Here is an 11584-nt window from a genome sequence, read left to right on the forward strand (position 1 = left end):
GGAGACTTCATCTCTTACCTGGTGGATCAGCATTCCTTTCCTCGTGGCTGCATTACTCGAGCTTCAAGGCCAGCATGTTCAAATCACTATCTCTCTGTCTTCACATTGACTTCTCCTGTGTGTGTGTCACATCTCTCTCTGCCTACCTCTTATCTCATATAACAACACATGTGATAGCATTTAAGAACCATATTATCTAAAATAATTCTGCCCATCTTAGAATCCTTAGTTTATTCAAATCTGCAAAGACTTTTTTTGCCAGTTAAGGTAACATCTCTAGGTTCCAAGGATGAGGGCATGATAACTTTGGGGGCTGTTACCCATCCCACTATACCCAGAGAAATTATGTAGGGTGAAATGAGAAGAGTACCAAAGGTAAAGATCTGGCAACAGAATTAAAAGTTATTGGTAAATAAAGAAAGAGTATCCAATGAAGAAATAAGGAAGAATGGTTTGAGAAATAGGTGTCATGGAAGCCAGATCTGGTTTTACCCCATCTCTGCTCGATGAAACCAACTCAAAGTACCACATATTTCCCTTGACATACTGTTGCCTATGCTGCATTCCCCCATACTAATTTCTCTACCTTAAGTTTTAGTTATTGCAACAGTAACCTAATTTGTCTAACTTTAGGGGGAGAAAATGAGGGAGTAATTTGTTGGAAGAATTCTGTAGTATAATATACAATTTGAGAGATATGTACACAACTGAACCTGACTATGTAAGCTAGGAACTTGAAGGAATTCAGCAGCGTGATTCTTCTTTCTAGAGTATTGTCATATAGTGGCCTTACCTATCTTCTTTCTGTTTCTCTTCAAGTTTCTGCTCCTTAGAGAGAGACTGTTAAATGTTTCAGCTTTCAGATCAGTTAGCCATGGTCAGCAATACAGATGGACATGAACAATGTGGAAGTAGTGAAATATGGCCACTCCAATTTGTACCTACCACAGGTTATTTAAGAGGTTATTGGAGTTGTGAAACTGTAGAACAAGTAAATTGGCACCCATAACTTTTGGAAGAAAGTATAATAGGATTTTTACTTGATAGAGCATGCCTAAGGTATCCCCCATTGTGATGTAATGTAGAGTTCTAGGCAATATGAGTACCTATTTGCAAAGGGAATCCAGGGGATTTAGAGAAAAGGAAGGAATATGCAATCTGTTCTCCCTGAAATTTGAAGTTAGTCCAGTAGCAAGAAAGAGTAGCCCCTGCAGTACCTCATGCATGGGTAGCTCATCCTGTGGATGTGAATCCATTGTAAGTAGGACCTTTTGATAAAGTTACTTCAGTTAAGGTATGGCTCACCTGGGAAGCGGACTTGGCCCAATGGATAGGGCCTCCGCCTACCGCATGGGAGGCCTGCTGTTCAAACCCCGGGCCTCCTTGACCTGTGTTGAGCTGGCCCATGTGCAGTGCTGATGCGCACAAGGAGTGCCGTGCCACACAGGGGTGTCCCCCATGTAGGGGAGCCCCATGTGCAAGGAGTGTGCCCCGTAAGGAGAGCCGCCTAGCACGAAGGAGAGAGCAGCCTGCCCAAGAATGGTGCCGCACACATGGAGAGCTGACACAGCAAGATGACGCAACAAAAAGAAACACAGATTCCCAGTGCCGCTGATAAGGATAGAAGCGATCACAGAAGAACACACAGTGAATGGACACAGAGAGCAGACAGCTGGGTGTGGGGGAAGGGGAGAGAAAAAAAATGTATGGCTCACCTTAATAAGGATGGTTCTTAATCCTATTACTGGAGTACTTTATAAGGGAATGAAATTCAAACAGTGAAAGAAAAAGCCACAGAGGAAGCAACCAGAAGCTAAACATCAATGCAACCAAGATGAGAAGGAAGAGCCCAGGAGATGGCCACTATGTGTCTTTCAATCACCAGTAGCCAGCCTCAGGATGCTAGTCTTCAGGATGCCTTGATTTTTACTTTCTTTTAGCTTTAAAACTGTGAGCTAATAAATCCCCATTGTTTAAGCCTATCCATTGCATGATATTTGCTTAAGGTAAGGAAACTAAAACAAAGTCCTTGTAAATAGGACCTTATGAAGTTACTTCAGTGAAGGTATAGCCAGGCAGAATTAGAATGGATCTTAATCCTATTACTGAACACCTTACAGGAAAGGTCACAGAGAGCCAAATGGAGCAGCCAGAAGCTAAATATCAAGGGAACACAGAAGAGAAGGTAGAAGCCATGAGAGGTCATCATAAGGCATTGCCATGTGACAGAAAAGCAAAGGACCAATGATCAGCAGCAGCCAGTTCCAGAACACCAGTCTTCTTCAAGAAAGCATAGCCTTGATATTGGGCTTCTCCTAGCTTCAACCAATAAATTCCTGTTGTTTAAGCCAACCCATTGTATGGTATTTCTCTTGGCAGCTAGGAAACTAAAACAGGTAAAAACAGCCCAATTGTCCATTGATAGATGAATGGATAAACAAATTGTGCTATGTATATGCAATGAAATATTATTCAATATTACACAATATTGAAGGAACCTTAAAAATATTCTACGTGAAATAAGCCAAACGTAAAAGGACAAATGTATGAATCTGTATGTGACATAATTGGAATAAGTAAACTCATAGAGACAAAAAGTCAATTAGAGGTTACCGAGGCTGGAGAAAGCAGAGAATGAGGAGATATTGCTTAATGGGTACAGAGTTTCTAATTGGGGTAATGAAAAACTTTTGGTAATGTATGATGATAGGAGCACAACATTGTAAATGTACTTAATGCCATTGAACTGCACAATTAAAAATGGTAAAAATGGCAGATTTTCAGTTTAATATCTCTATTATCACAATTTTTAAAAATTGGGTGTAGACCCTTGGGAGAATCAACAGTGTCTTAAAAGGCAACTACCTCAGGGGAAGCCATTACAGTTCCCTCAGGCAAAACAGGGTTCACCTCATATGGGTGGAAGGACTGATTCTAATGACAAAGAAGACAATAGAGGGAAGGATTATGGGAAGGTGGTAGAGTAGGAAGCTCCAGGAATCAGTCTCTCCACCAGAAAACTATTAAACAGGCAGGAAAAGTCTGAATCAACTATTTCAAAACTCTGGACTCCAGTAGAACACTTGACAGGATCCAGGGAAGATTGGGAGGAAGAGGCTGGTAAATTACAGAAAATACCAGTAAATTGCCCTTTCCTCATGGTAGGTATTATTGCTCAGCCTCCATTCTCATGGCCAGCACCACTGGAGTCAGGCCCCTAGTGTACCTTGCTGGTCCCAAAAAGGGACATAAAATCTATTCAGGCAAGATCTGGGATAGGCTTGGGCCAGTTGCTAATCACAGCTTTTATCTATCTACTTTGGATCTCCAGCAGCCCAGCTCTATAGATGGCCTTTGTTCCAAACAAGCCTGGACAAAGGCAGTGGAGGAGACAAAAATGGTATGCTTCCTCAGAGCTGTGAAGATTTGAAAGACTGGATTTGCTGGACAGATCAAGAAAGCACAGCTTTGGGGAGCCTTGGAAGAAACTCTGGAGTCCTTTCTAGCAGACTGCTCCAGGGCAGTTTGAAGCTGACCAGCACTCCCTTTGTGGTTCTCTGTCCTTGCTACAGCTGGGAAGGACTGACTTGGAAAACCCCTCTCTGGCATGCCTCACAGAATTTGCCTTCCAGGCCAAATGCAGCTTGAGACAATGAAAGCAGGATAAGAAACAATTGAAGCAGATAGTTGGGACAAAGGCTTACATGCCTTAAGTCTGGCAGTGGAACACCTGGGAGAGGTCTGTCTCCCAGGAAGTAGAGGGGGCATTCAAACTCCTGTAAACAGAGGAACTCATAAGGCCTCTAGCAAGTACAAGCCCAGAAAAGAAATGGAGGACCCTGCACTGTGCATTTGCCTTGGGCAGACCTTCCTGATAGAGGGCTGGCACTCAAGAAAACCTGTCGTATCTCCAATTGTTTACAAGCTAAAGAAACAAACATCTCTGAGAATAAGCCTCAGCATTAACATTTTAAAATATTAAAATGTACAGTGTGCAAAAAAAATATTAAAAGACAAAGAAACAAGAAATGATGGCCCATCCAAAGGAAGAGGGTAAGAAAAATTTTTTAATCAAGAAAAACAACCAGATTGTGTATATAACAAAGACTTAAAAAAAAAATTCAATAACAGAGAAAGAAATAAAAGATATCAGGAAAACAATGAATGAAAATATGAGAGTATCAATAAAGAAAGAAATTTTAAAAAGAAACCAAAATTACTGAGTTGAAGACCACAATAATTGAAGTGAATATTTCTCAGAAGGGGAAGTGGATATGGCTTATGTGATTGAGCTCCTGCCTACCATATGGGAGGTCCCTGGTTCAGTTCCTGGTGCCACCTAAAGAAGACAGCTGGTGTAATGGGCAGGCATGACATGCTGATGCAAAAAGATGTTGCAACAAGAGAAACAAGAAAAACATACTGAGACACAACAAAGCAGGGAACAGTGGTGGCTCAAGTGATTAGGCATCTCCCTCCCACATCAGAGGTCCTGGGTTCGGTTTCCAGTGCCTCCTAAAGAAGCAAGGAAGACAAAACACAGCAAGTGCAAACAGCAAGGGTGTGGGGTGAAATAAATAAATAAATCTTAGAAGAAAATAAATCCACTCCCCGCTTAAAAAAAAAATTCTTAGGAGGGTTTCAATATCAGATTGGAGCTGGAAGAAGAAAGAATTAGTGAACTTGAAGACACGACAATTAAAATGAATCTGTCTGAGAAGCAGAAAGAAAAAAGAATTATAAAAAGCAAAAGCCCAAGAGACATATATATACCGATATATGCCCTCTGGTGGTCCGAGAAGGAGAAGAAACAAAGGGGCAGAAGGAATATGCATAGAAATTAACTTCCTAGATTTAGGAAAAAAAGATGAATATGTACATCCAATAAGCCCAGAGAACACAAAAGATTTGGATAAAAATATACCCCATAAAATAACAAACTATCAAATGCAAAGGACAAGGAGAGAGTTCCAAAAGCTGCAAGAGAAAAGCAATGTGTTACATATGAGGGAGTCCCAATTAGATTAAGTACCAATATCACATTTTTAAAAATATGGAGGCAGGAAGGCAGTGGGTTGAAATAAAGTACTGGGGGGAAAAAATTGCCACCCAAAAATTTTGTATCCAGTGAGACTTTATTTCAAAAATGTGGGAGAGATTAAAACTGCCAGACGAACAAAAGCTGATGGAGTTCATCACCACTAGATCTGCCCTATAAACAATATAAGGAGTTCTTCAGGCTGAAAGGAAAGGATAAGAGACAGTTGTTCAAAGTGTGATAAAGTAAAAAAGACCTCCAGCAGAGGTAATGATTTAGATAAGTATAAATGTCAGTACTATTGTATCTTTTGATATATAACTCCACTTCTTATTTCCTACAGATGCGAAAATGTGAATGTATAAAAAGTAATGATAAATCTATGGTTTTGAACTTACAACATATGAAGGTATAATTTGTAACAAATACAAAAAAGGTGAGAGGATGGAGTGAGTTTAGGTTTGGTGTAAGTATATGCTATTGTAGCTGATATCAAATCAAATATGACTTCCAGGAAAATGATGGACTAGAAACACACAGGACTCTCTTCCACAAAAATAGCTAGAGGACAGGCAGAAACAGCCTGGCAAAAAATCTTCTGGGGTTTAGGACACCAGGGGAAGGCTTGATACTTCCCAGAATGAGAGAGAAACAAAGGAAGAGAATCGCAACCACAAAACTGTGAGTTGAAAGCAGCAGCTGCTACTGCCAGCAACCTCCCCCACAATATAGACAGTTTTGAATTCTCAGGCCTTGGGGCTGGTGGCTACAGACAAAGAGGATGCCAGGGATCCACCTCCCCAGGAAAGAGGAGAGAGAGAGAACAGCATAAGGCTGACTCAGTTTTTGACCCACACATTTGCTCTGCTGTGTCCCATGAGTCCTTCCAGCCTGGGTGGGGCTGTGCCATTGTTTGCCTTGGGAGCCAGCTCAAGACAAAAGAGATCAGGAACTAAAGAGATCTAACCATCTCAATCTCCCCCTCTATTAACCAGGACTAATTGTTGAGGACACAGAGGCAGTGGTATTGTTTCCTACACAGGAAAAGGGAGGGAGCTGTCTCTGAAAAAGTTTGAAATACAAGGCTCCTAATCTTCAGGCAGGAGCCTCTTAAACATTGATCCAGTCCATATTGCAGCAAACACTCTGGCATTGAAATGAAGGACTGTGTGCTAGAGTTCTCCAGGGAAACAGAATCAAAAGGAGATACCTGTAAATAATATAAGGTTTTATAAGAGTCTCTCACATGACTGTGGGGATGCACAAGTCCAGGTTCTTCAGGCAGGCTGCAAACCAGGGACTCCAATGAAAGTCCAGTGAAGGTCCTTAGTTTCCAGGAGATGTTGGCAGTCCAAAGATGAGCTGGGAAATTCTCTCTGAATGTTGAAATCACTTCCGCTTTTAAGGCATTCAACTTGGATAAAGTGTCACTCATTGCTGACAGCAATATCCCTCGTTGATGTAGGTGAAATCAGCCATCTATGCAGTAAAGTCACTGGTGACGAAAGCCCATAAATGTCCTTGTATTACAATTAGCCCAGTGTTTGCTTGACCAAACTACTGGGCACAATAACCTGGTCTAGTTAACACATTAGCCTAACCATTACAGGCTGCCAAAGAATACCACTGCTGGAAGAACAAGGAAGTGCATGTGAGGAAATTTAAAGTAAATAAGAGACTTTTCCTGGGCATTGGAGCCTACTTCCCCATGGCCCTAGGAAGCAGATCTGTATGTAACCCATTACTGGATCCAGAGCCCAGGTTTGCGCAACTAATGGATAATCCTAAAAACCCAGGTTGAAATAAGAATCAAAGAAGAGCAGTAACACACAGCCTCCTGCCACTAAATCCCTACAAAAGAGAAATTGAGCATCTGAGTAAACTCATCATCCTAATCAGATACCTAGACATCAACAAAAATTACAAGCCATACTAAGAAAATGGAAGACATGGCCCACAAAAAGGAATATATCAAAGCCCCAGAAGAGACACAGGATTTGAGGCAACTAATCAAAGAAAATTTCCAAAATCAAATGGAGTTGAAAGACAATATGGCTAAAGAGACAAGCAGCATAAAGAAGACATTGAGTGAGCAAAAAGAAAAATTTGAAAATCTGAATAAAAAAGTAACAGCTTGGGAAGCAGATGTGGCTCGAGTGATTGGGCTTCCATCTACCATATGAAAGGACCCAGGTTTGATCCCCGGGGTTCCTGATAAAGGCATGCTTGCATGGCAAGACAGGCCCATGAGGTGAGCCATTGCCTGAGCAGGGAGCCAGGCCCACACAACAAGCCATGCAGCAAGGTGATGATGCAACAAACAAGAAAGATGAAGGGGAGAGTCAAGGCAAGATGCAGCAGAAACTAGGAACTGAGGTGGGGCAAGTGACAGGGAATCTCTCTCCACATCGGAGGTCCCCAGGGTCAAATCCTGGTGAATCCTAGAGGAGAGAATGAGAAGATAAAAAGAGAAGTAGACATAGAAGACCACACAGTGAATGGACACAAACAGCAAGTACAGCAGGGTGGGGGGAGGGGGAAGAAAAAAAAGTAACAGCTCATGGGAACAAAAGACATGATAGTTGGAATCATAAAAACACATTAGAGACATACAACAGCAGACTTCAAATGATGGGAGAAAGCACAAGTGATACTGAAGATAGAACAGCTGAAATTGAAGAGAGAAAAGAATGGAAAAAATATATTGAACAGGGGCTCAGGGAGTTGAATGATACCATGAAACACAACAACAGACATGTCATGGGAGTTCCAGAAGGAGAAGAGAAGGGAAAAGGGGTAGAAACAGTATTTGAAGAAAGAATAGGTGAAAATTTCCCAGCTCTCACAAAAGAAATGAACTTAAATGTCCAAGAAGCACAGCATAACCCAATAAGAATAAATCCAAATAGACCTACTCCAAGATGCATATTACTCAGAATGTCAAACATCAAAGATAAAGAGAAAATTCTGAGATCAGCAAGGGAGAGGCAAACTATCATATACAAGGGATGCCCAGTAAGATTTAGTGCAGATTTCCCACCAGAAGACAGTGATATGCTACAATTAAGATACTGAAAGACAAAAACTGTCAGCTGAGAATTCTTTACCATCAAAATTGTCCTTTAAATATGAAGGTGAATATAAAATATTCACAAACTGAAACTAAGACAGTTTGTAAAAAAGAATCCACTTCATTATGATAAACTAACACTGTGAGCACTGTAGTGAGTACTCTGTGAGCACAGTAGTGCAGGACAAAGCACTGTAGAAAGGAAAGATGACCCTATGCCAAGAATATGTATCAGTCCAAATAAGCATGAATTGTTGCCTCTCCAGGATGCCAAGGGCCAAGTGTGATCAATTCTACCCACAAGGAACAGACGCTGCTTAGTTTCCCATTGATGCCAGTACTGTCTCACTTCTTACTGCTTTGGAGAAGGGAATGTTCTCTGGACTCTTGCAATGTTTACAGGCAGCTGGTGGGTTCTCTGGTCTTATGTAATATTTACTTGAGCACAACCAGTTCTCTGACCCTTTTGGCCCTTCCCTTAGTATTCTGCCAGGGAAATTCTGGCATCTCCAATTTTATTGTTTGCCATTATTTTCCCCAAGCTGCAAGGAGACATCTCAGCAGTGTATTAGCACCCACTTCAGGTGTCCTTGCAAAAATGATAATACTGAGTCCTGGAAGGATATCCTCATGCCAGTAAAGTTCCCTTTTCCAGTCTCACATTCCACACCTCCTCAGTCTACCATCCTCAAGATTCATTCCCAGGCATGTTCTTCTGGTTCCTACTGGTACATTTTTGGCAGCCTCTATAGCCTTTTTAGTAAATAATCACATTTATTTAATGTTTCAATGTGACCTTTAGTTATTAGTCTAAACATAGCCAGAGAAAGTGGGAGCAGATCTTGTGGAGGATAAGCATCACATTGGTGATCTACCTCATTCTCTGCCTTCTACTGACTTCTGGCTTCTGCTTCTCCTGCTCAGTGGTCTGTGTCTCTGTCTATATTTCCTCTCCTTATAAGGACCCCAGTCAAATGGATTAAGGCCCATTCTCATTCAATTTGGCTCATCTATACAGGCTCTTCAGTGATCCTCTCCACAATTGATGCCATACCTTAACTAATAACATCTTCAAATGTCCTGTTTATAAATGGGTTCACATTCAGGACTGGGGCTTAAGATTTCAGCATGTCTTTGTGGGTAACATAACAAGATTCAGTTCCAAACAGTTATCAAGCAGGTTCCCACTGTAGCAAGTTAGCTTCCTTCCAATGTAGAATGGAGATCTCAGAAGTAGTCCACCTGAGACCTGGGAAGCTGGGTATTGATTCAGCAACCCCCTCCAGGTGTTGATGGATGCTCCTGGGGCAGGGGGAAGTGGGGAGCATTACTTCTCCAGCAGTCTGGCCAGCCCCAACATGAGGCAGAGCAGAAATGCAGATACATACTGGCAATTGGAAGTGTGGTGGCTTGCACTGAAGCGGCAACTCCAGAAGAGATAGGAATGGGGCAGTGGCAGCATCTAACACAGCACATCACTGAGTTTTGGCAAATCTGACTATTCAATAAATCCTGGTCCTCTCGGAGGCTGATGTGCATTTATTTTTAACTTGTATATTTTTAAATTATTTTTTTAGAGTAACGATAACCACATAGTTCAAATACAAATAAAAATTTAATGGAAAAAAAAAAGAAACCACTTTTAAAGATAATATTAAAGGAAGTCTTATAGCCAGAAAGAAACAGACAGGAAAGAGGCTTGAAGGAGAGTATAGAAAAGAGAATAGCAGAAAGGATAACTAAAAGAGTAAAAAGATGGCAAAAATGAGATACGACATAAGAAAACCAAAGAATAAAATGGTGGAGGTAAATCATATATTTACAGAAATATTGAATATGAATGGATTAAACTACCCAATCAAAAGATACAGGTTGACAGAACGGATAAAAAAGCATGAATTATCCATATGCTGCCTACAAGAGACTCACCTTTAAAAAAAAAAAAAAAAAAGAGACTCACCTTAGATCCAAGGATACAAACCAGCTGAAAGTGAAAGGTTGGAAAAGGATACTCCATACAAACAGTAACCAAAAAAGAGCTGCAAGAGCTATACAAATATTGGACGAAACAGACTTTAAGAGTAAAAATGTATAAGAGATAGAGAAGACCATTATATATTAATAAAAGGGACAATCCACCAAGAGGAAATAACAGGCATAAATATCTATATACTTAACCAAGGTATCCCAAAATGCATGAGATAAACTCTGGCAAAACTGAAGGGAGAAGAACAACTAGTAAGATGGTGGCAGAGTAAGGAACTCCTAGAGTTAGCTTTTGCTACAGGGCAGTTAGTAAACACCCAGAGCTATCTGAAACACCTGTTTGGGGGCTCCAGGAGACCAGCCAGAAGAACATCCTGCAACATCCTTGAAAGAATGGAAGGAGGAGACAGCTCATCTGCAGATAAGATTGGTAAGTAGAGCACTCCATACCACGGAGTCCAGTGCCCATCCTCCACTGGAGGCACAAGCCACCTTGGGAGCTGTTCTGTGGCTGGAATTGAAAGCTCCACTTCAAAAATATGGGGAAGGAAGAGACAGTTAGCCACCAACTTCAGCTATTGATGAGTAAATTCAGTGGGCTAAAATATAATCCAAAAAACAACTCAAGTTTGAAATTGTTCAAGTCAGAAAGAGGTTGGTAGATGCCATCTTAACTCCACACCAGGAAGCAGGGCAAACTGAAAATCACAGTGCTGGTAGGAACAGCTTCTTTCCATCCAGATAAGATTGCAGCTCTAGCCTAGGCCCCAGCCCCACCTCCAGCGGGGAGAGAGCTGGGGGGATCTATACCAGCCTTTCCGGAGAATTACCAGACAAGCCATGAAGACCGGTGATATCCTACTTTGGCAGGGCAAGCTGACCCAGGAGTTATTCTGTGCCTGGAATTGGAAGTTCCATTCCCCAAAAAACAAGGGAGGAAGAGACAGTTGGCCACTGATTTCAGGTACTTATTAATAAATTGGGCTCGCTAAAGTATAACCCTAACAACAGCTGAAGTATGAGCATATCCAGGTCAGAAAGAGCCCAGTAGCCACCATTTTTACTATACCCCTAGCATGAGGGAAAGCCAGGCTGACTGAGGATCACAGTGATGGTAGGGACTGGTTTCTTTCACTCAAATCAGCCTGCAGCCTTGGCCTGGGTTTTGGCCCCACCTCTGGCAGGGAGGAAGCTGGTGGGCCCTACACCAGCCTATCTGGTTAGCTGCAGGTACATTTGGCTGGCACGGACTGAGTAACTGGAGGTCTGCAGGAGCAGCTGCAGTCATCTTAGACCCACACTGCATAGACTAGTGCCCACACTTGCAGCTCCATCCCCACTTCAGGTAGGGCAGAAAGGGACGTGAGGCTTCATCTGTCTCTCTGGGCAACAACAGCCTAGGCCTGCATGACTTGGAATATTCCACACAGCTGTGAACCTGTCCCTACCCCTGGCAAAGGAGAAAGTTGGGAGAAGCTTCATCAGTCCCT

Source organism: Dasypus novemcinctus, chromosome 8 (assembly GCF_030445035.2).
Source record: "Dasypus novemcinctus isolate mDasNov1 chromosome 8, mDasNov1.1.hap2, whole genome shotgun sequence".
NCBI classification, from domain to species: domain Eukaryota; kingdom Metazoa; phylum Chordata; class Mammalia; order Cingulata; family Dasypodidae; genus Dasypus; species Dasypus novemcinctus.